The sequence below is a fragment of the Bombina bombina genome, chromosome 5 (assembly GCF_027579735.1).
Source record: "Bombina bombina isolate aBomBom1 chromosome 5, aBomBom1.pri, whole genome shotgun sequence".
In the NCBI taxonomy this organism is placed as follows: domain Eukaryota; kingdom Metazoa; phylum Chordata; class Amphibia; order Anura; family Bombinatoridae; genus Bombina; species Bombina bombina.
This window is the reverse complement of record NC_069503.1, coordinates 510,209,389-510,233,688: the sequence shown is the minus strand read 5'-3', so window position 1 is coordinate 510,233,688 and position 24,300 is coordinate 510,209,389.

The following is a 24,300-nucleotide window of genomic DNA, read 5'->3' as shown; positions in this document are numbered from 1 at the left end:
TGTAGGGCTAAAAGATCACGAAGAGGCGTTTGCGCTTCCGCTGGGGGTTCTACAGCACTTATCTGCTTTTTATCTCTTTGTCTAACCGACATGACTGAGGGTGAGTTTTTAGAATATGGATGTAAAAATTTGTCCATATACTTGTGAATTTGTGTGGTAGTAACAACAAGGAACTGGAAACCAGTTATAAGATTGAAAAAGGGGGGATAGAATCCCAGCTGTAAGAAAAAAAAGGAAAAGAAGAAAAAAAAAAGGGGGGGGAAGGAAAGGAAGGAGAGAACAAAAGGGTGAAAAAAAGTTTAGGTAGGGTGAAGTGAAATGTGAAAAGTGTGAGTTTTAGTGAGTTGAAAAAAAAAAAAAAAAAAAAAAAAAAAGGGGAAAACGTGAACTAAGTGAAAACAAGTACAGTCATGCTGGTGACAAGGGCACCTGTATATGCAATTTGTAAATGGGGCCGTTAAAAGGACCTTCCGCGGATCAGAGACAGCCTCTTCTCCCTCCCCTCCCTTCTTCCCCTTCAGCAGTTCTTGAGTGATCTTAGATGGGTTTAAAATAAATTTTTAGAATCCTCTTAATTATATTCTATATTGGCATATCTCAAAAGGAAAGAAAAACTAGCATTAAAAGAATATATGTGTTAGATAGACCCCTCTAGCATATCACTTTTGAACCAGTTGGTATTAACCTTTTAACCAGGGGGAGATATCAACCGAGAAGAAGTCAATATGAAAGTATTAGAGGAATATGTATTAATTAGGTTTTTTCTAGCCTATAGCTTTTATAGGCATTAACAGTGGATTTTGGCTAAGGACAATTAGTAAGTGAGAAGAGGTTACTGGGGAAATTGTACAATATGTCCAGTCTGTATACCTATAAATCCTAAGGCCTAGATTTAGAGTTCGGCGGTAGCCGTCAAAACCAGCGTTAGAGGCTCCTAACGCTGGTTTTGGGCGCCCGCTGGTATTTGGAGTCAGTGATTAAAGGGTCTAACGCTCACTTTTCAGCCGCGACTTTTCCATACCGCAGATCCCCCTACGCCATTTGCGTAGCCTATCTTTTCAATGGGATCTTTCTAACGCTGGTATTTAGAGTCGTTTCTGAAGTGAGCGTTAGAGCTCTAACGACAAAATTCCAGCCGCCTGAAAAAAGCAGGAGTTAAGAGCTTTCTGGCTAACGCCGGTTTATAAAGCTCTTAACTACTGTACCCTAAAGTACACTAACACCCATAAACTACCTATGTACCCCTAAACCGAGGTCCCCCCACATCGCCGCCACTCTATTTAAATTTTTAACCCCTAATCTGCCGACCGCCACCTACGTTATACTTATGTACCCCTAATCTGCTGCCCCTAACCCCGCCGACCCCTATATTATATTTCTTAACCCCTAACTTGCCCTCCACAACGTCGCCGCAAGCTACTTAAAATAATTAACCCCTAATCTTCCGACCGCAAATCGCCGCCACCTACGTTATCCCTATGTACCCCTAATCTGCTACCCCTAACATCGCCGACCCCTATATTATATTTATTAACCCCTAATCTGCCCCCCTCAACGTCGCCGACACCTGCCTACACTTATTAACCCCTAATCTGCCGAGCGGACCTGAGCGCTACTATAATAAAGTTATGAACCCCTAACCCGCCTCACTAACCCCATCATAAATAGTATTAACCCCTAATCTGCCCTCCCTAACATCGCCGACACCTACCTTCAATTATTAACCCCTAATCTGCCGACCGGAGCTCACCGCTATTCTAATAAATGTATTAACCCCTAAAGCTAAGTCTAACCCTAACACTAACACCCCCCTAAGTTAAATATAATTTTTATCTAACGAAATAAATTAACTCTTATTAAATAAATGATTCCTATTTAAAGCTAAATACTTACCTGTAAAATACATCCTAATATAGCTACAATATAAATTATAATTATATTATAGCTATTTTAGGATTAATATTTATTTTACAGGCAACTTTGTAATTATTTTAACCATGTACAATAGCTATTAAATAGTTAAGAACTATTTAATAGTTACCTAGTTAAAATAATAACAAAATTACCTGTAAAATAAGTCCTAACCTAAGATATAATTAAACCTAACACTACCCTATCAATAAAATAATTAAATAAACTACCTACAATTACCTACAATTAACCTAACACTACACTATCAATAAATTAATTAAACACAATTCCTACAAATAAATACAATTAAATAAACTAGCTAAAGTACAAAAAATAAAAAAATATTTACAAACATAAGAAAAATATTACAACAATTTTAAACTAATTACACCTACTCTAAGCCCCCTAATAAAATAACAAAGCCCCCCAAAATAAAAAATTCCCTACCCTATTCTAAATTAAAAAAGTTACAAGCTCTTTTACCTTACCAGCCCTGAACAGAGCCCTTTGCGGGGCATGCCCCAAGAATTTCAGCTCTTTTGCCTGTAAAAGAATAAATACAATACCCCCCCAGCCAATCAGAAAATTCCTACCTTAATTCCGATTGGCTGATAGAATCCTATCAGCCAATCGGAATTCGAGGGACGCCATCTTGGATGACGTCCCTTAAAGGAACAGTCATTCGTCGTTCAGTCGTCGGTCCGGATGGATGTTCCGCGCTGGATGTCTTCAGGATCCTGCCGCTTCGCTCCGGATGGAAGAAGATCGAAGATGCCGCCTGGATGATGACTTCAATCGGATGGAAGATCCTCTTCTGCCCCACTTGGATGAAGACTTTGACCGGATCATGGACCTCTTCAGCCCCCGCTTGGGCTTGGATCAGGACATCGGAGGAGCTCTTCAGGACGGATCGGTGAACCTGGTATGGTGAAGACAAGGTAGGAAGATCTTCAGGGGCTTAGTGTTAGGTTTATTTAAGGGGGGTTTGGGTTAGATTAGGGGTATGTGGGTGGTGGGTTGTAATGTTGGGGGGGGGGTATTGTATGTGTTTTTTTTACAGGCAAAAGAGCTGAAATTCTTGGGGCATGCCCCGCAAAGGGCCCTGTTCAGGGCTGGTAAGGTAAAAGAGCTTGTAACTTTTTTAATTTAGAATAGGGTAGGGAATTTTTTATTTTGGGGGGCTTTGTTATTTTATTAGGGGGCTTAGAGTAGGTGTAATTAGTTTAAAATTGTTGTAATATTTTTCTTATGTTTGTAAATATTTTTTTATTTTCTGTAACTTAGATCTTTTTTATTTTTTGTACTTTAGCTAGTTTATTTAATTGTATTTATTTGTAGGAATTGTATTTAATTAATTTATTGATAGTGTAGTGTTAGGTTAATTGTAGGTAATTGTAGGTAGTTTATTTAATTATTTTATTGATAGGGTAGTGTTAGGTTTAATTATATCTTAGGTTAGGACTTATTTTACAGGTAATTTTGTTATTATTTTAACTAGGTAACTATTAAATAGTTCTTAACTATTTAATAGCTATTGTACCTGGTTAAAATAATTACAAAGTTACCTGTAAAATAAATATTAATCCTAAAATAGCTATAATATAATTATAATTTATATTGTAGCTATATTAGGATTTATTTTACAGGTAAGTATTTAGCTTTAAATAGGAATCATTTATTTAATAAGAGTTAATTTATTTCGTTAGATAAAAATTATATTTAACTTAGGGGGGTGTTAGTGTTAGGGTTAGACTTAGCTTTAGGGGTTAATACATTTATTAGAATAGCGGTGAGCTCCGGTCGGCAGATTAGGGGTTAATAATTGAAGTTAGGTGTCGGCGATGTTAGGGAGGGCAGATTAGGGGTTAATACTATTTATGATAGGGTTAGTGAGGCGGATTAGGGGTTAATAACTTTATTATAGTAGCGCTCAGGTCCGCTCGGCAGATTAGGGGTTAATAAGTGTAGGCAGGTGTCGGCGACGTTGTGGGGGGCAGGTTAGGGGTTAATAAATATAATATAGGGGTCGGCGGTGTTAGGGGTAGCAGATTAGGGGTACATAGGGATAACGTAGGTTGCGGAGGTTTACGGAGCGGCAGATTAGGGGTTTAAAAAAATATGCAGGGGTCAGCGATAGCGGGGGCGGCAGATTAGGGGTTAATAAGTGTAAGGCTAGGGGTGTTTAGACTCGGGGTACATGTTAGAGTGTTAGGTGCAGACGTAGGAAGTGTTTCCCCATAGGAAACAATGGGGCTGCGTTAGGAGCTGAACGCTGCTTTTTTGCAGGTGTTAGGTTTTTTTTTCAGCTCAAACAGCCCCATTGTTTCCTATGGGGGAATCGTGCACGAGCACGTTTTTGAGGCCGGCCGCGTCCGTAAGCAACTCTGGTATCGAGAGTTGCATTTGCGGTAAAAATGCTCTACGCTCCTTTTTTGGAGCCTAACGCAGCATTTGTTTGAACTCTCGATACCAGAGTTAAATTTATGGTGCGGCCAGAAAAAAGCCCGCGGAGCGTTAGCAGCCCTTTTACCGCCGAACTCCAAATCTAGGCCTAACTTTCTTATATTGTTGCAGATTGAGGATTTTTCACATATATTCAGTTCATACTCAGCTAGGATTAGAAGTTTATACATGAGAAGATTTGAATTTACAGCAATAAGGTCCTATAAACCCAGCAATTTTTCAAAACCAGTACAAAAAGGTCACATCAGCCACTGCAACCTTAGAAATACCTATAGATATATTTATAGAACCCTCATTGATATATGGAGAATACAATGCAAAATTGTAACTTAAACCAAATGGGTAAATAAGTGTCCAACATACAATAGAGGAATAAACCTGCAACACAATTTATGGTTATTTTGAGTGAGAGCTTTATCTCTAGGATTAAGATCAGCTATGGGATGCTATGATTAAGTGCCGAAAAATCTAGAGTTTTGACTTCCGGGGCGGAGCTTAGAGAGTTAGGCAGTTTGGAGGCCGACTCGCCAACTAAGCGTGTTCATCTAACCGCAGTGCCGCAATCCTAGCCAGTAAGACGGACCTATTACCGAGCGGATATTGAGCTGAATCTGGCTCCCTGGCACGGAAGTCCTCGAATGGCGTAAGGTCGAGTCGCCACGGCTACAGCTTGTGTGTCGGAAACCTTCGGGTCCATCGGAGACATGCCGACGAAGGCCCCCGCTGCGTCTGGATAACATCAGACGGACGCCACACTGAAGCGAGTCCAACCCCTAAAAAGACCGCAAGAGAGGCGCTACCTACAGAGAGGAGACTACAGCTTTAACTCTGCTCGGCAGAGTAGAAACAGTCACAGGATTACTAGATCTGCAGGTGCTGTTCATCCTGACCGTTACGCCTGGTGCGTTGAAGACTCATTGCCTGCAAGTACAGAGTGGAAAGATACCCTGTTGTACGGCTTCACTGGGAAGGAGAAAAGCAGAGTAACTGCTCAAGGCATACCCTAATGAGTTGCAGCTTCAGATTACTCATTAAAGAAATCTCTTATTCCAGCAACCTCATCTTTAAATCTGCCAAGCTTTTCCTGAATAGAGTAGTTGACGGATCAAAGAAGATGCTGAGCGGGTAGATATCCTTCAAAGGAAAATTGGTAACCTGTTGGCTCAGTCCGGTCCTTTCCACTTTATTATGAAGCAGTGGTAATTTTGTTTTTTACTAATCAGCTACCTGGGAAGAAGAGCAAGATATCCAGCTCTTTTCTATTTTATGTTTTCAGCAAATGGACATATCTCACCCTCATCACAAGAAAAGAAGCGTTCCTGTGCCTATCCTGGGATATGCAAGTATATGAGCCAATCTGACCTTCATGTTTTCTGTTCTTGCTGGCTCCTAGCCATAAAATTCTCAATATTAACTGAACTGACTATAGTCCATATTTCTTCTGTGTATGGTTACAATAACCTATGAGACTTCTACAAATGAGATTTATGTTGCTAGATACCTGAGTTAAAGTATGCTTTTGAAATCATGTAATTAAATTACTTTGTTCTCATAGGAATTGATGCAGCATTATAATAGAACCTATTTACAGATCTCAAGTAATTTGTGCTGACTTTGTTTTAGGTTTATAGTAATATTGGAGAGAAAATTTAGGAGGTATTAAAAGTCAATGCTTTAGGTACACAGTAATGTTGGAGAGAAAACTTAGGAGGCATTAACAGTCTAATTGAAAGTACTAGATTTCAGCAGCCTCTGTCTAGGTTTTGTATTTTCCTGTGGTTTTTTTTGGAAGTATCTTCTCTCCTGTCTCATTTATATCTTATCTACAATGATAATAAGATATTGTTAATAAATGTATGTTAGATCTATAGCTAATTGATATATATAGCTCTTCTAAATCATTGTGACATACTGAGGTTCTTAATTTGAAGACATTTATAGATGTTATATCTCAAGTAGTAACAGACACACTACTATTTTTGCTATTGATGATTCTTATATTGCTAATTAAACCCAGACTCAATAGTATAGTCTAGTAGATATGGATATGGCCTAGTAAATATATCGCTCCTCTGTTAAAGAAGCTAATCTATTTCTAGCAGGCTTTAGAAACACAAAAAAAAAAAAAAAAAAAAAAACACTAAAAAAAAATAAGTGCACGCACACGTATTTTTGATATTATCACTTTTTTTTTCCTTTTTCTTCTTTTGTTGCTATTTTCTCTCTTGTATAGAGTATTACACGTTTTATTTTTTTCAACTGGTTTTTTTCCTTCTACACAAAAACTTATATCATAGTACTTAAAAATATTTATAAGGTGGTATATTGGACAGTTATCTTCACTTAATGGAAAGATTTGTCACTCAGGTGAAACAAAATTCACCCATAATGCCTGCTAAAACTAAAGAGAAAAAAAGTAAACTAATGGAGGCTAGTTCAGATTCCATGTCAGAAACCCAGATTAACCCTCTCGATACACAACTATTAATAACTCAGCTAAGTCAAATATTTATACCTCAATTTGATGTTATTAAAAAAGACCTGTCAAATATTACAGCTAGGCTTGAGACAATTTCCTCAGAGGTCAAGCAGTTTGCTTCAAGAATATCTGACGCTGAAACTAGGATTTCAGATCTAGAAGATTTAGTAAACACACAGGAAAATACTCTACAAAAACAAGGAGATAAAATTTGTAATCTACAAAATCGCCTGGAGGATCTGGAGGATCACTCAAGGCGCAATAATATAAGAATTGTTGGCCTACCTGATACCCCAGAATTTGAGGACCTGTTACATTTTACCTCAATGGTCCTTCCACAAGCATTAGGATTTCCTCCCCATCTTCTCCCTCTCCCAATAGAAAGAGCTCACCGAATAGGCCCCAGAAGGCTCAATCAAGACGGTACAGTTAGAAACAGAATATGTATATTTAAAACTCTTAGATTCCAGGATAAACTTCAAATCCTTAAACTATTTAAAAAAATAGAAACATTTACTCTAGCAAGTAAAAAAATTCTGTTATTCCAGGATTTTTCTAATGAAACTGCCATTAAAAGAAAAAACATGGCCCCCTTTTGTACCCAATTGATTAATAAAGGCGAAAATGCCCGTATGCTCTATCCTGCAAGAATCATAATAATGAAGGAAGGTAATAGGATATCCCTTGGCTCTGTAGAAGAAGTGCAGAAATATTTAGCAGATGGCTCCTAATGTTAATTTTAAGTTTCGTATTTCTCGTATATTATTTGTTTTTTTTGTTTGTTTTTTTTTCCTCTCTCTCCTCCCCCCTCCCCTCTCCCCCTGCCTGTAGTTATGGGATTATACAATGTGAATTATTTTATTAATAATGAGTTCATCTATCCTAATCCAGACTATTTTTTTTTAAAATAATGAATCCTATAGGATTTAGTTCAGTTGGAGAATTTAAGCTCCTTTCCTGGAATGTAGGAGGAATAACTTCACCAATAAAACGTAAAACAGTTATTCAGAGAATGGGGAAATTAAATCCTTCTATTGCCTTTCTTCAAGAAACCCATCTTAAAGACATTGAAATATCTAAGTTACAGTTTAAATGGGTAGGTGAAGTTATAGCTACTCCCTGCTCTTCCAGAAAAAATGGAGTTGCAATTTAAATCAGTAAAAACCTCACATATAAGATCTTGAATATAGAAAGAGATCCAGAAGCAAGATACATTCTAGTACAAATTCAAATTCAAGACGTTAGATTGTTTTTATGTAACATATATGCCTCTAACAAATTCGCAGCCAAATTCTGGAAGCTAATACAGTCTAAATTATTTCCTTTCATTAATCAGAATGTTATAGTTGGAGGTGACTTTAATATGTCATTATCTGCTGAACTTGATAGATTTGATGCTAGAAACAAGAAAGAATACGATCGACAAGCTAAATATTTTCGATCTTTTTGCAATAAGATGAAACTTGCCGACATTTGGAGAATTAAAAATCCTGACTCTCGCACCTTTACATGTGAATCTAAAACATATAAGACATTTTCGAGAATTGATTATATTTTAGTATCAGAATCATTATCGATACTCAAGCCAGTTCCTCAGATACATGATATTGTCATATCGGACCATGCCAACATATCGATTATGTTCCCTTCTCTGACCAGATATAAGAATTATACGTTTCATTTCCCCAGATATCTATATAATAATTCTAGATTTTCAATATGGCTGAGACAAATCTGGAGAGAATATTGTATAAATAATTTAGCTTATTTCAATAAAATAGAGATATTTTGGGAAACTGCTAAAGCAGTTATAAGAGGAGAGATAAAGGCCCATATGTGTATCATAAAAAAGAAAGCTGCCGCACAAGAAATCCTTCTAGCTAATCAAGTAAAAACCGCCTATATTAGTTATAATAATCTGCGTAATGATCAAAACTGGAAAAAATATATAGAAGCTCGACAGGAAAGGGATATCTTAATAAAGCAAAAAGTTCAAGAGGAAGAAATAAAAAATAATCTTCATTTTAAAAGCTTTCACGGCTGTTCTGACAAATTTTTAGCTAAATTAACTAGGAATAGAAAAAAGAAAAACTATATCTTGGCTTTAAGGGCAGGAAATAAAAGACACTCAGATCCCCATGAAATTGGTAACTTTTTTCATGACTATTATCAACAACTATATACTGGAACAGAATCAGATACATTTCAGGAAGAAATGTTCTGGTCCAAAATTAATCCCCCGAAAATGTTAGATACGGATCTATCGATACTAAACGCCCCTATAACCCAAGATGAAATTAGAAAAGCGATAATTAAGACTAAACTAAATAAGGCAGCAGGCCCTGACGGCTTTCCAGCTGAATTTTTTAAAATCTTATCGGAGGAGATAATAGAGATTTTAGAAAAACTCTTTAATAATTACTATATTAATGATCAACAAATCTCAAAAAATTTTACTGCGGCGAACATCTCTCTAATTCTTAAAAAAGATAAAGACCCGGAAGATCCTGCATCTTACAGACCTATATCTGTTCTCAATACAGATTATAAAATCTTAACTTCAATTATAGCCTCCAGGCTCTCGATCTCCTTCGATAAGATAATTCATTCCGATCAAACGGGCTTTATGACAACCAGGAATGCTTCAAAAAGTATTCGTAAAGTTTTAACGTGTATAGATTATATATATAACATCGATCAACCTCAACATACACAATTAAAACAAGATACCGCTTTAATTAGTCTTGACGCCGAAAAAGCGTTTGATTCCATTACATGGAATCACTTGTTTAGAGCGCTTGAACAGTTTGGCTTCAGGAATCAATTTATTCGATTCATACATAATATATATAGAAATCCAATCTCATATCTACTAGTTAATTCTAAGATCTCCCCATCTTTGACATTAGGCAGAGGTACTAGGCAAGGTTGCCCACTGTCCCCTTTTCTTTTTAATATAGCTCTAGAACCGTTAGCAATTTGGCTCAGGGACTCAATGGATGGTATCAGATTTGGCTCGCAAGTCTTAAAACTTCTAATTTATGCAGATGATCTCTTGATATTCTTGGGAGATCCTGCTCAGGAAATTCCGATGATCTTAAATAGTCTTAATATCTTTAGTTCTTTTTCGGGCTATAAAATTAATTCAAAGAAAAGTGAACTAATGTGGATTAAAAAGGATAGCCATGTTAAATTTAATTTTCCGTTCAAAATATCGGACGGATTTAAATATTTAGGTATCTATATTCACTCGAATCCCAATTTTTGGTATAAGTTAAATATCCCCCCTCTCATTCAGAAAATTGAAATTGACCTAGAAAACTGGACTTCTTTACCTATTTCAGTTTCGGCCCGTATCAGTATCATTAAGACAATTATATTTCCCCGATTATTATATCCATTACAGAATTTACCTCTATTTATCTCTCCGGTTGATCAACGTAAATTATATTCTATTTTTTCCAGATTTATCTGTAAAAATAAGAAACCACGTATTGCGCTTAGAAAACTAATGAACTCACGTGATTCCGCGGGACTTGCATTACCAAACATACAATTTTATAATATTGCGTGTTTAGTCAAAATTGCTATAGATTGGTTAGCTGATACGAATATTTTCTCTTCCTCGATAATGGAAAATCATATGTTATCCCCCTTCTCTGTCAAAGCTAGTTTGCACTTTACACAAAGGGATTTACCCCCTAAGGTTAAGCGGTTGATAACTATAAATAATATTATCAAAGCTTGGCAGAAATTTTGTACACTTACAAGACTTGACTTCTCTTTTTCCGAATTCCTTCCAATAATTGGTACGATTGACTTTTCCCCAGGTTATTCTCAGGCAGTTTTTCAGGAGTGGGCTGCTAAAGGGCTCAATAATTTTCATCAAATCTTTCATGATGATGGTTATATACATTCATTTGAGTCCTTGGTCAAGCAATTTGGGTTACCTAGACAGGATATGTTTGCCTATTTTCAATTAAGACACTATCTTAATAATCATAGCTGGGAGTCAGGTCGGTGCTTGGCATGGTCCGATATCAAAAAATGTATTTTGAAATTTAAAGCAGGATTATCCTCGATCTCCCTTATGTATGATATTATGCTCAATAAACAGAACTTACTTAGCATGAATAGTATTGCTGCCTCATGGTCACAGGATTGTCCGAACTTGGAAGACGGAAAAATAAAAGCCAGTTGTATCCTGGTAAATAAATGCCGAATTCCTTCAAGCTGGAAAGAGTCACATTTTAAAATTATAAACAGATCATACATAACGCCTTATAGGCTGTCAAAAATGTATATGGCACAATCTTCTAAATGCCCTTGTTGTTCATACCCCAGGGCCGATTTATTACATATGTTCTACTATTGTCCTAAATTAAAACAACTATGGAATAAACTCTCTTTCTGGTTAAAAAACTTTTTCGATATTGATGTCTCATTTAATCCAGAAAACATTATCTTTTTAAATTTTAATGTTACTAATTCTTGCTTGAGGCTAAAAACCTTGGCATCTATCATTATATTGATCAGACATCTTATTGCAAAAAATTGGAAATCAAAATTTGTTCCCTCCTTCTCCAAGGCTATATTGGAGATACAGAATCAAATAATTTTTGAATCCTTTCATCTTAAATCTGCCAAGGAAAAAAAAAAAAAATTTTTTATCTCAGACTGGTTACCGGTAATCAAATCCTATACGCCGCATATTCAAAAACGTATTCTGTACCCATTCTTAAGTTCAGATAGCTTTGCAGAATTTGTATTGTACAACGAATTCCCAGCTGCTTGGATCTCTTGTTATAGAGAATAGGAACCCCTCGCACAAAGGCCACGATCATTTGCTATGATAGTTTCAGGATAGGGAGAGAGGGGGGAAGGTGACATTGACCTTTTTTTTTTTTTTTTTTTTTTCTTCTTCTCTCTTCTTTGAATTAGAATTAAAATATTTTTTGACTGTAAAGTTAAGTGATGTATATTTTTGCATTTATGGTCTAAGATTATCATGCTAAGATGGCATTGCTATGTTTTAGGTTATAACTATGATTAAGTTGTCACCTGGCATGACATAGCTTATATTTCCAGTATTATGATTTTATGTTTATTGATTTCTTTAAACTATAAGTGTATAATCATTTAAAGACAGCCATAATATGTGTGTGTCAAGTTCAGGTCTCTAATAATACAAATGTTCATTTCAAGGTAAAATGTCATGTCCATGACACTAATTCCCTTTTGTTTTAGCTGATACACATGTGTATTTTTGACCAAACCTGCTATTTTGCCCTGCGTGGCATATTTTATTTGAGTTATGTTTTTTTTCTTTCTGTATGTTTTATGATTTATTTTCAATAAAAGGAAAAAGATTGTAAAAAAAAGATCAGCTATGGAGAGGAACCAACATATAGTTTGTGCAGAGAGAAAAGTATTGTGCTGTATAGGGGAAAAAAAAATCCCTTGTGACCCAGCTGAATGACAGCCCAATATAAGCTTTTCTTTTCTTTTGCTTTTATCTATCCTCTCCGTGAGTTAAACAATATATGTTCAGGAAGACTTTTAGATGATATTGAGGACTGGTAAGAAGCAACGGGTTTGTTGAAAAGGAAAAAAAAAAAGAAACAAGGCAGTCACTGAATCCAAGTGATCTGTAACAGGGGAGCCCTTCAGTGTTACTTGCCGTGTTCCGTAAGCAGCAGTGATCGTCTCAGGCCGCAGCAGCTCCCCCTCACGCAGCACCGGTGGGAGGGAGAGCGTCTACCCAGGAGAGCAGGATCCAATCAACAGGAGGAGACCCGTCCGTGAAGACCTGTCCGTGGAACAGGGAGAGAAAGCAGCCAGAGATCCACAGGAGCGCACCAGGGCGCAACAAGAAGCCTCACCCCTCACGCAGCACCGGTGGGAGGGGGAGGAAGCAAGAATGGCGGCAGGTCTCGCAGACTCCTCAGGTACCTTCCCCTGTGTTCAGACCCAAAGCATAGCAGCCGGCACTGTCCAAGAGATGCTCCGGGCAAACCCAGCCCCACCGCAGCAACCGGAAAGAAGAAGAGGGACAAAGCCAACCGGCAACCCGTCCGGTCACAAAGCCAGTGTAGTTCAAGAGCCGCCAGTCCCTCCAAACAGCCCACGGCTAACAGGTACACCTGAGCGATAGGGATAGTCTGTTTTGACCGGAGCCCAGGGGTTGAGGGCACGCTCACATAGCATTAGGCTTTAGGACAGGGTCATATAATCACTTGCTTGCGGTTCAGGTTAGAGCTCCTTGAACTCTTTCAGTGAGAAGTCCTTATTAGTATAAGACCTAATATAACGATGTTCAGCCCAAAATCAGGTCCTATCAGTAGCTGCACTGCGCAGCACTAGTGCAATGTTATGGCACTATGGAGGTTCCAGCAGCAGTACTTTCTTGCTGTCTAAGCCGCCCAAGGTCAGAGGATTTGGGCGCGAATTCCGCCAACGGCTTGTAAGTAGGTAGATCAGAGCAGGTGCAACACCTGACCGCACACCTGAGCTCCTCCTCCAGAACCTCCCCAAGAGAATGTAATTTTAAACAACTTTCTAATTTACTTCTATTATCTAATTTGCTTTATTCTCTTCATATCCTTTGCTGAAAAGCATATCTAGATAGGCTCAGTAGCTACTGATTGGTGACTGCACCTAGATGCCTCGTGTGATTGGCTCACCCATGTGCATTGCTATTTCTTCAACAAAGGATATCTAAAGAATGCAGCAAATTAGATAATATAAGTAAATTGGAATGCTGTTTAAAATTGTATTCCCTATCTGAATAATGAAAGAAAAAATGTGGGTATAATGTCCCTTTAATGTCTTTCCAAAACCCCAATCAAAATTGCATGCCAAACTACTCAACATCATCCTAAATAGTACAAAACAACTTATACCACAACTATGGAAACAACAAATAGCATTGAACCTGTCTCTAGAGAGATATTTTTATATGTCTACCAATAGGCTGGAAGTCTTTCAGGATATGACCTTCCTATGGGACATGCAACCTCAATTACCACCTAATAGCATATGAGGGAGAAAAGATATAAACTAAGTAGACAATGTCCTCCCCACCAAACTCCCTGCATTTTTACTCTCTAAGAGGCATAGATTCCTTACTACCCTTGGTGCTTAGATTCCTTACTAACCTCAGTCCAAAGGTTTAGAACCCCCTAACTGGTTTTCCAAACTAACTAAAAACCTAATATTATCCTTAAAAAATGTGCTAATGGTTTCAAATATTTGTATCATTAAAGGATTGTGTGCACCCTTTTAGATATTAGTGTACCAGTACCAATTCTTTGAAACTTTAAATTGAAATTGTCATGTAATGTATTCTTTTCTCATGAATAAAGAGTTAAAATGTAAAAAATAAATAAATAAAGATAGACATTAACAGCTGTGTGGCCTGCTCCAGCAGAGCAAGGAGGAAATGGGAAAAAGGGGTGGGGAGGCTGTTCCTGTAAGCGTGTTAAATCATTTGAATTGTTGGTGATAATACGCTATTGTGACACCGTGTCTGTCTTTGTATTCATCTAGTTTTCAGGATCTACCAGGAGTGGAGTCAAGAGCCTGCTGCAGTTCATTTTTGTCTGATATCTTCTGATTTGAGACTGGTAAGACCTTTAAAGGGATATAAAGAATAAACTCCAAATATGCATGGGTGCATTTCAATTTTAAATAGAAGCCTTTTTGCAATATACTTTCATTAAAGTAATACTTTATTTACTTTTTCAGCAGCCTGAGCACGTATCCTGTGAGTGCCCTGTGCCCCGTGCACCAGCATATAAACATCACACCTTCTGAGGGAGTCAGCAGTGGCTTGCATGACACAAATTAGGTCTTCACTGATGCAATGCATACCAATGCCAGCTCTCTGAGAAGACACAGTGTTTGAATCCGGATGCTGTAGTCATATGTAGTATATCTGCGTACACCGCTGAAACAGTAATAGCTTTTACGGGAAGCATTTTTGCTAATGGAAGTATATTGCAAAAATTCTTCTTTTTAAAATTGAAATTCACCCATATACATTGCAGTTTTGACCTTTCTATCTATTTAACTTGAATTTAATTTTCTCTAAATACTTTAGTTTAAAATTATATAGAAAATAATATATTGCTCCAAAAGAAAGCATGTTAAAGATAACCTAGGTTATAGAGTTTACTTTGGCTTCTCTAGGGAGTGAGGTATAAGCATAATTTGTACCCAAAGGCAACAAAACTATATCTTATCATATGTACACCCAAGCTCACACAATCACGGAAATTCTCTATTCAATTGCTCTGCCCCCTTTGGTTTTGTGGATGAGATGATACTTGACATTGACATTTATAAAACTGATTATATCACATATGACATCATTGATGATATAATCAATGACAACATTAATCCAATCAAAAACACCATAGGCATCATATATTCAAGAGTAAAGTTTCTATAAATCTACAATTCTGTTACAAATGTCTTTAGAATACTAAATAGATTAGTATTTTTTATTTTAGAATACTTGAAGAGTAATAAAAGTGTAAAATTGATTTTTTTGTTCATTAGAACATTATTTTTTAACAAGATATTTTTTATGTGTTTATCACCTGCAAAAGCATTAAGCACACAAGTCATAAACCCAGCATGCTCCCTTGCAGTTCCTAAGCAGGATATACAAGTATGTTGCTTCTGTCTTTGCTGTGCCCTTTTCAGGAGTGGCATAAATTGCAAGAAAAAAAAAATATGTTACCAAATAATTAAATTGCTTTCATGTGATGCCATTTTGTCAATGTAAAAAATTTGGTTTAAAAAAAAAAGGTATTTTCAATCTTAATAAAAGCAGCAGATTAAATTGCCTTGACAATCAATCTATAAAGAATAACAACTTAATCTGAAAACATTATTGAGGATTCTGATTTTATTTATGGGTGTGAAAAACATATTCATAGAAATTTAAAAGAGTTCACACTTTTTCCCCCATCATTTGAGTTATATTTACTGTTCCAAGGAAAGGTCTTTGTCAGCCTTGGATATCAAAATTGGAAATGTAGAGTAAATTAAGACTTTCAGAATAAATGTATTACAATTATTACAGTATCCAAAAAAAACCTGTGAATTTTCATTTTGACATTTGGGCTGCTTGATTAACCCCTTTTAGCGACGGCTGCTGTACCATCAATAAGTCCAGAAACATGAGTACCGTACCCTGCACAATGGCCGTTCACAGGGCTGTATTAACTCAGGTCTCTCTGACAGTGGTAAAACTGCACCATTTCTGAAAGTCTCATCAATGAAGCCAGTGGCGGCTTGTGGGTTATTAAAATGGGGGTTCACAATATATATATATATATATATATATATATATATATATATATAGAGAGAGAGAGAGAGAGAGAGAGAGAGAGAGAGATATATGCCCACACACAACTGTGATACCAGTTACTTACCTTTATATGTTTACATGGCATCATATAATATCATTATCTATGTTGCAGCATTTAAAATAGCAATATAAAATATAATAGTGAAACATAAGCTCTGCTTATAGGGCTGTTGTAAATAAGGGGGCAGTATGTGGAAAGGGAAGGTAAAGAGGATAGTGTGTAGGAATTGACTGGGTGAGTAGGGAGACACACAGGTTTAGTGAGTGAGAGGACAGACAGAGAGGAACTGTGAATGTTCTGGGGCAGGTATAAGGGTAACAATTTGGGGTAGTCAACTGCTTTTGGGGTGTGGGTTGAGATATATAAGTATAGTGCAACACTGAGAAAAGACTGGGAAGGCTGCCTGTTAAAGTAAAGTTAACAATATTACTGTACAATATTCTTCAGTGAGTCCACTCCACTCCCTCCTCAGTCTCTCTGCCTAAAATTATTATGCTGATAATGCTGTTAAAGTAAGTACTGAGTGACTGAGTCTGTAAACCAATAACCAAATAAAACAATATTCTTCAGAGTTTAGTCCACTCCACTCCTCTCTACTCTAATCTGTCTCTCTGCTCTACGGTCATCAGTAATTTCTGTTCTAACTTAGTAACTAAGTTCTACCACGCTGCCACCACCAACTTGGTCACTAAACTAACTAAGTGCTGTGTACTGCGCAAAATATTTGAGCTCCTCTCAGCTAAACGACTTCTACGAAATGATTTTTTGTGCCGTTGAGGGGGGAGCCACGTCAAGCGTCATCACGTGTGATGAGTGATGACGTATCCGGACCGTTAGGCTTAGCACCACCTCACTCGCACAGGCTGAACTGTGTGATTAAGCCAGAATAGGGATGGGTTGGAGGCTGGGAGTGGCGTCTGCAGGAAAAGTAATAGGTATATGACACACAGGCATGAAGGCTCTACCGCACGTGTGGTTAAATTAAAAAAATATATATTTTACAACAAAAAAGTTTGGCTTTTACTTTTTTTGGGCATAAATTAAATATAATTTTTCCAATAGGGGGGCTATTGGAAAAATTATACTTTATTCAGAATTTTTTTTTTCTTCTTCTTTTGGCTGGGGGTTCACATGCGGCTGTGCACATATGGAGAAGCCTCCACTGAATGAAGCATCATAGAAATAGCTTGTGTGTCCCAGTGATTACATTCCTGTCAGTGATCAGATTAAGGGTTGCCTTCACTATATAAGATATATTCTGAGGTAAGTTTGTATCTGATTCTGTTGCTGGATGTCTGAATGTGAGGCTATCCAGCAACAGTGCAGTAATAGTACAATGTCATTCCACTCTATATATCAAGTGTGCTGGTATATTACTCACACTCTAAAGAACTACAGTATATGAGCTTGAGTGAAATGGCAGACCTGAATTTACGCCATAATGTTAGAATAGCATTACATCCATAAAGTTATGCATTTATTAAAAGACTATGAAAACAAATAAAACTTGACAATGCAGAATGGAGATCGGCTTGGATTTTTAGGTTCTGTTGTATATACAGATAGCATTTTATTCAGTAAGTGTTTTGTGGTTCCTCACAGTCCTCACATTAGCCATGGCCTGTACTTGTGACATTCTCGTGCTTCCCATTACTTTGTATTTCATTGTATTTCTCCTCTCTCTGGTGGCTTTGTCAAGGATATCCTTCCGCCTTCCTACTACTTCTTAAATGTAGTCCTGAGCAATCAAACTGGTTGGAACTAGTTTATTTTCTGCCCTTGGCAATAAAATGGTTGAATTTAAAATGTCAAATTATTCTAATGAAATTCCCTGTGGTAGCTTGTTTCTATAAATATATACTTTGTATAGCGGTTTTGGATTTGGTGGCCGCTTTTAAACTTTCCACTCCAAGTATAGTAAAGTTTGCAAACTTTTATTGTTAATAAACCAATTTATTTGCTATAAATGACTTGGCATGTGTTGTATTCCTGAAATCGGACAAAATAATATATTTTAGGCATTTTTCTTTAAAGTGCCATAAAACAGGTTGAGATCTGTGCATATCCTAAAAGGGCTAATTAATGTAAAATAGTTTGCATAAAAAATTGTTTAAAAATTTCTGGCAAGTATTTTAAAATAATTTTCAAAAATAAGCAAAATAAATTACATAGTTAAGCTGCCTGTAGCAGCTAACTCCACCCCTCTTTTTAGTGTTTAGACACAGGCATTGTATTTCAACTGAGTTCACAGCTTCTTTTCATGCTCCAGCAGATAATCCCTATTCACTTTTGCATTCTACCAAATGAACAATAAACATAGATACAGCCTTAAAATGAATTGTGTGGGGGGAGTTAGAGCTTTACAATTCAGAAACTAAAAAACTAAAATGATAGGGTTAATGAGGCACTGCAGTATAAATTTGCAGGTAAAGTAATTAAAGTACATAATATATTATTTTGTCTCTATCCCAACTTGTTTTATGTCCCTTTAATGGGACAGTCTACTCCAGATTTTTTATTGTTTAAAAAGATAGATAATCCCTTTTATTACCCATTTACCACTCATAAGTAACTCCACGGGATTGAACACAATGTTATCTATATGGCACACATGAACTTGCGATGTCTAGCTGTGAAAAACGATCAAAATTCACTGAGATAAGAGGCGGCCTTCAAGGGCTTAGAAATTAGCATATGAGACTACCTAGGTTTAGAATACCAAGAGATCAAGCAAATTTGAATTGGAAAGTTGTTTAAAATTGCATGCACTATTTAAATCATGAAAGTTAGATTTTGACTACACTGTCCCTTTAACTACACTAGTTGTGTAGAAACGATTATTAAGAAAACTGCAAATATTTTTTTTATATCCACAATTTTTTCAGGATGAAATTCATATATATTGTTATTTTCTGTATCCATGTATGGTATCACAAGAAAGCCCTGTCTATCTGTTAAAAAAAAGATTTAGAATGTGTATGAGTGCACTTAACCAAAAAGAGGATAAGTATGGTAAACCAATACAGAACAAAATGCCAAAATTGCTACTGTAATTTAATGGGACATTACGGTGAAAATTTAAAGTGAAGGTAAACTTTGATGACTGAAAGCCCATTTTTTAAAAATACTATTAATAATAGGGGCACTTTCTTTCATCAAATGTAAATTGTTTACACGATACAAGCCCCACTGATGCTTTGAGCAGCTGCTGTATGTAAAATGCTGGTGCACTGAGAATATATAGCTATGCTTCATATGCACACAAAAATGTTAATATTAAAACAGTGACAATTTTTACTAGAAGTATTTTTGACGATACATTTATATTGCAAATATTTTTCTATTCAAAGATGTAATTCATCTATGTGCAATATAAATGTATCTGCAAAAATGCTTCTAGTAAAAGTTGTCACTGTTTTAATGTTAACATTTTTGTGTGCATATGAAGCATAGCTAGATATTCTCAGTGCACCAGCATTTTACATACTGCAGCTGCTCAGAGCATCAGTGGGGCTTGTATCATGTGAACAATTCACAAATTGAGTCATTATCATATGGTACAAGCACCTTAGGCTCTCTGAGCAAGTGCTGTGTTTAAAATGCTGGTGCACGGTGCATACTTAAATACACTTTTGAAACAGCTGTAGCTTTTATTAGAAGCATTTTTGAGAATACATGTATATTAAAAAACTCCTACTCAAAACTGAAATACATCCATGTGGATTTCAATTTTGGCTGGAATGTTCCTTTAAAGTGATGGTAAATCCTAGCGTTTGTGAAACGCTAGGATTTACTATTGGAATAAATAAAGGGGACTATCAGTCATGAAGTATAAAATCATGCTGAAATTTCCTTTATGTGTTTGAAGCATTCGCCACACTGAGCTGCTCAGGCAGCCCACGGCAGAATGCTATTTTGCTGAGAGGTGACGTTTCCACCTCTTAGGAAATATCCGTGCTGCCCAGCTGGCGCCAAACCAGATAGCCCGCACGGCTATTGGCTAAGAGGTGGAAATTTCACCTCAGCAAAATAGCGTTCTGACGTGGGCTGCCTGAGCAGCTCAGGACGGCGAACGCTTCCAACAAATAAAGGAACTTTCAGCATGAAGTCTCCTTTATTTGTTCCAATGGTAAATCCTAGTGTTTCACAAACTCTAGGATTTACCATCACTTTAAGCATAGAAACGTGGAAATCCTCCATTCTTAAAGGGTTGATAAATTCATCCAGGAATCTTATAATAACTTAAAGCACATAAAGTTAAAATGTAATTAAAGAAGAAATATTACATTTTGTGTACGTGTCTGCAGGATATACTTCAACCTCTCTTGGAACAGCTTAAAATAATTATTAGTAAAAGTCAGAGGGCAGAATTGCAAAGCTCTTTATGCATAATTAAACATTTTTGGGGAATTAACATAATCAAAGGGACATGAAAGTCAAATGTAAACGTTCATGATTCAAATAGAGCATATCATTTTCAATTTATTTTATCAAATGTACTTTATCCTCTTGATATCCACTGTTAAATAGTATACCCAGGTAGGCTCAGGAAGAGGAATTTACTTCTCCGAGCAAACTGGTGGTTGCTAGATACACACATATGCCTCTTCATTTGGATTTCTGCTCTAGAGCTGCTTTAATTATGTGTTTATTCCCTTTAACCCTGTGTTTAACCCCTCATGGCACACAAATATTATTTCTTATTTGTATTATTGCAGTGATAGGAACTTTGCAGCATACTTCACTGAAAATAGGAGATTTTCCAGTTGCTGCAGATAGATAAAATGGACATTCTGGTCAAAATTTAAATGCACATAGATGAACTACATCTTTAAATAGAAACATATTTACATGTATTCTCAAAAATACTTCTAGTAAAACTTATAACTGTTTTAGTGTTAACATTTTTCTCTGCACGTGCATGTGAAGCACAGCTAGGTATTCTCAGTGTACCAGCATTTTAAATGCTACAGCTGCTCAGAAAGCCAGTGGGGCTTGTATCATATCAGCAAATAACAAATTGAGTCATTACCAGACGGTACAAGTAACTTAGGCTCTCTGAGCAAGTGTTGTATTTAAAATGCTGTTGCACAGTGCATACTTAAATACACTTTTGAAACACCTATAGCTTTTATAAGAAGCATTTTTGCTGATAAATGTATATTACTAAAAGGCTTCTATTGAAAATTAAAAAGGAATCCATGTGGATACCAGTTTAGGCTGGAATGTCCCTATAAAACACATAATAATGCACTGCTGCTCTAGAGCTAACTTTAACTAAGTCCTAGCTGGGTACATCTGCTGAGCCAATAATAAGCAACATAAATGTGTAGCCATCATTTAACATCTAGCTCCCAGTAGTAGACTGCTGCTCCAACGCATACCTAGTTATGCTGTTCAACAAAGGGCACAACGAGAACAAAGTAAATTTGATGATAAAAGTTTCTAAAAATTGCATGCCCTATATGAGTTGTGTCAAACTCATTTCTTATGGAGTACTAAATTGTCCATTGACGTAGGAATGCCTATATCAATCCTGAAAGTCTTTTTCTACCTTAGACCCACTCCATTGCATGACCATTTTGTTTACTTTTAACACTTTTGTATGTGACCTCCCAGCATTCCAATGTGTTGTTTTACTTTCTTCACATGGGGTGGTCCAACCAATTGAAGCCACACTACACACCTCTATACTAAAGGCTAGACTTATCAAAGCTGAGGCGGACAGGGGCGCGTATATGCGCCCCTGTACACCTCAGCTTGCCTGTGGCGGGGCAAAATTACCCGCAGGTAATCACCATTGCACACGAGCGCAATTTTGCGCTCGCATGCAATCCTGTCCCCTGCCCGCGCACAGCCAATCACGCACGGACAGGAGCTTTCAATCTCCTCGGTCAGACTCGACCGCGGACATTGAATTTAGAGGTGGCAAAGAGATCAGGGAAGCGGCGGTCTGGTGACCGCTGCTTGTTAAATTACGGCGAGCAAGTTCTTGTGAGAACTTGCAGCCGTAGGGCTTTGGTAAATCGAGCCCTAAGATGTTGCTTGTGTTTCCACTGCATCCTTTTTGTAAGCAGTAAGTCTCCAGAGTATTTGCAGAGAATATCCCTATTGACTAATAGTCTTTTTAGCTTTTCTCTAGTAAGTATAAAAAGGAATGGCTTTTTTTATATAAAGGGAATATTTTTCAAACTATATTGTGAAGAAAATAGAATAGACTTTACACCTAGGGCCAGATTTAACAAGCAGTGGATGCTGCTGTCTCCGCCCGATGTTTCCGGCTCACCGGAAACTTAAAGGGACATGAAACCCAAATTTTTTTCTTTCATGATTTAGAAGGAGCATGCAATTTTTTAACAACTTTCTAATTTGCTTCATTATCTTGATATACTTTGCTGAAAAGAATATCTAGATAGGCTCAGTAGCTGCTGATTGGTTGCTGCACATAGATGCCTTGTGTGATTGGCTCACAAATGTGCATTGCTATTTCTTCAACAAAGGATAACTAAATAATGAAGCAAATTAGATAATAAAAGTAAATTGGGATGTTGTTTAAAATTGTATTCTCTACTTGAATCATGAAAGAAAAATGTTGGGTTTAGTGTCCCTTTAAGTTAAGAAGCAGTGGTCATTAAGACTGCTGCTCCTTAACTTGTCCGCCACCTTTTAGGGATGATTGACAGCCCCGATTGGCCGCAAATGTGCAGGGGGCGGCATTGCAGAAGAATTTCACCAGAAATGCTTGTGCAATGTTAAATGCTGACAGAGTATGCTCTCGGCATTTAACGAGGTCGAGCAGACATGATTCGCTACAGCCCTTTTATTCGCCCTTTATTTAATCTACCCCATAGCCTGCAATAACTTAGAAATATAGCATTTGATGGTAGATAATAACCAAAAGGCCCATCAAGTCTATCCATATTACAGGTTTACTGTTTTTTTTAGGATAGCCATATGTATGTCCCAGGAATTATTTAAATTAGTTTACAGTGTGTTTACCAGCTCTATTGGAAGTTTATTCCATGAATCGACCACCATTTTTGTAAAAAAAAAAAATGCTCCCATTTCTCCTGAATCTGCTACCTTCTAATTTAAGATTGTGACCCCTTGTTTAAGTATTTTTTTTTTGGAAAATGCTTTTAGCTTTATCAACTGCTTTCATATATTTCAAGGTTTCTATCATGTCACAACTTTCCCTTCTCTCCTCTAAACTATACATATTTAGATCATAGTCTTCCTTTGTATGTTGTATATTTTAGACCAAGTATAATTTTGGTAGCCCTCCTTTGGACAGTTTTTATTTTATTTATATCCTTATGGAGATGGGGTCTCTAGAACTATTCACAACTTTATAATGAAGGTGACACACAGGTCAGGAATAATAAGCTATTATTATTATAATTTTCAGGGTTTTTTTTACTGTGATTTTGCTATAACGTCAGAAAATTTCCTCTTAAATGGACATAAAACCATTTTTTTTCTTTAATGAATCAGACAGAACATATAATTTTAAACAACTTCTATTATATAAATTGTTTTGTTTTTTGGCATCCTTTGTTGAAAAGAATACTCAGGTAGGCTCAGGAGATGCTGATTGGTGGCTGCATATATATGCATCACATTATTGGCTCACCCATGTGCATTGGTGTTTCTTTAACAAAGAATATGAAGAGAATAAAGCACATTATATAATAGAAATACATTGGAAAGTTGCATGAAAATGTATTTTCTTTCTGAATCATGAAAGAAAAAAATTGAGTTTCGTGTCCCTTAATCTTGTGGAAGTCTCTCTACAAAAGCATGTGGCCACAGGAAACTTTGAGAAAAAGACCTTCCTTTTTTACATAAATATGTTCATGTGATATTCACTAGTCTGTGTGATATTTTTTTCTTATCATTTTTTATAGATATAATGTCCTTTTAAAATTGAAGTCACTTGTTCTATTTATTAAGTAACAATATTCTTAATTTTGCAAATTGAACAAAATCAAAATAAAGTATTTTCATGTATTGTAATAAACCAGTGTTGAAGCTTAAAATAAATACAGGTACATATATCCGGAATTC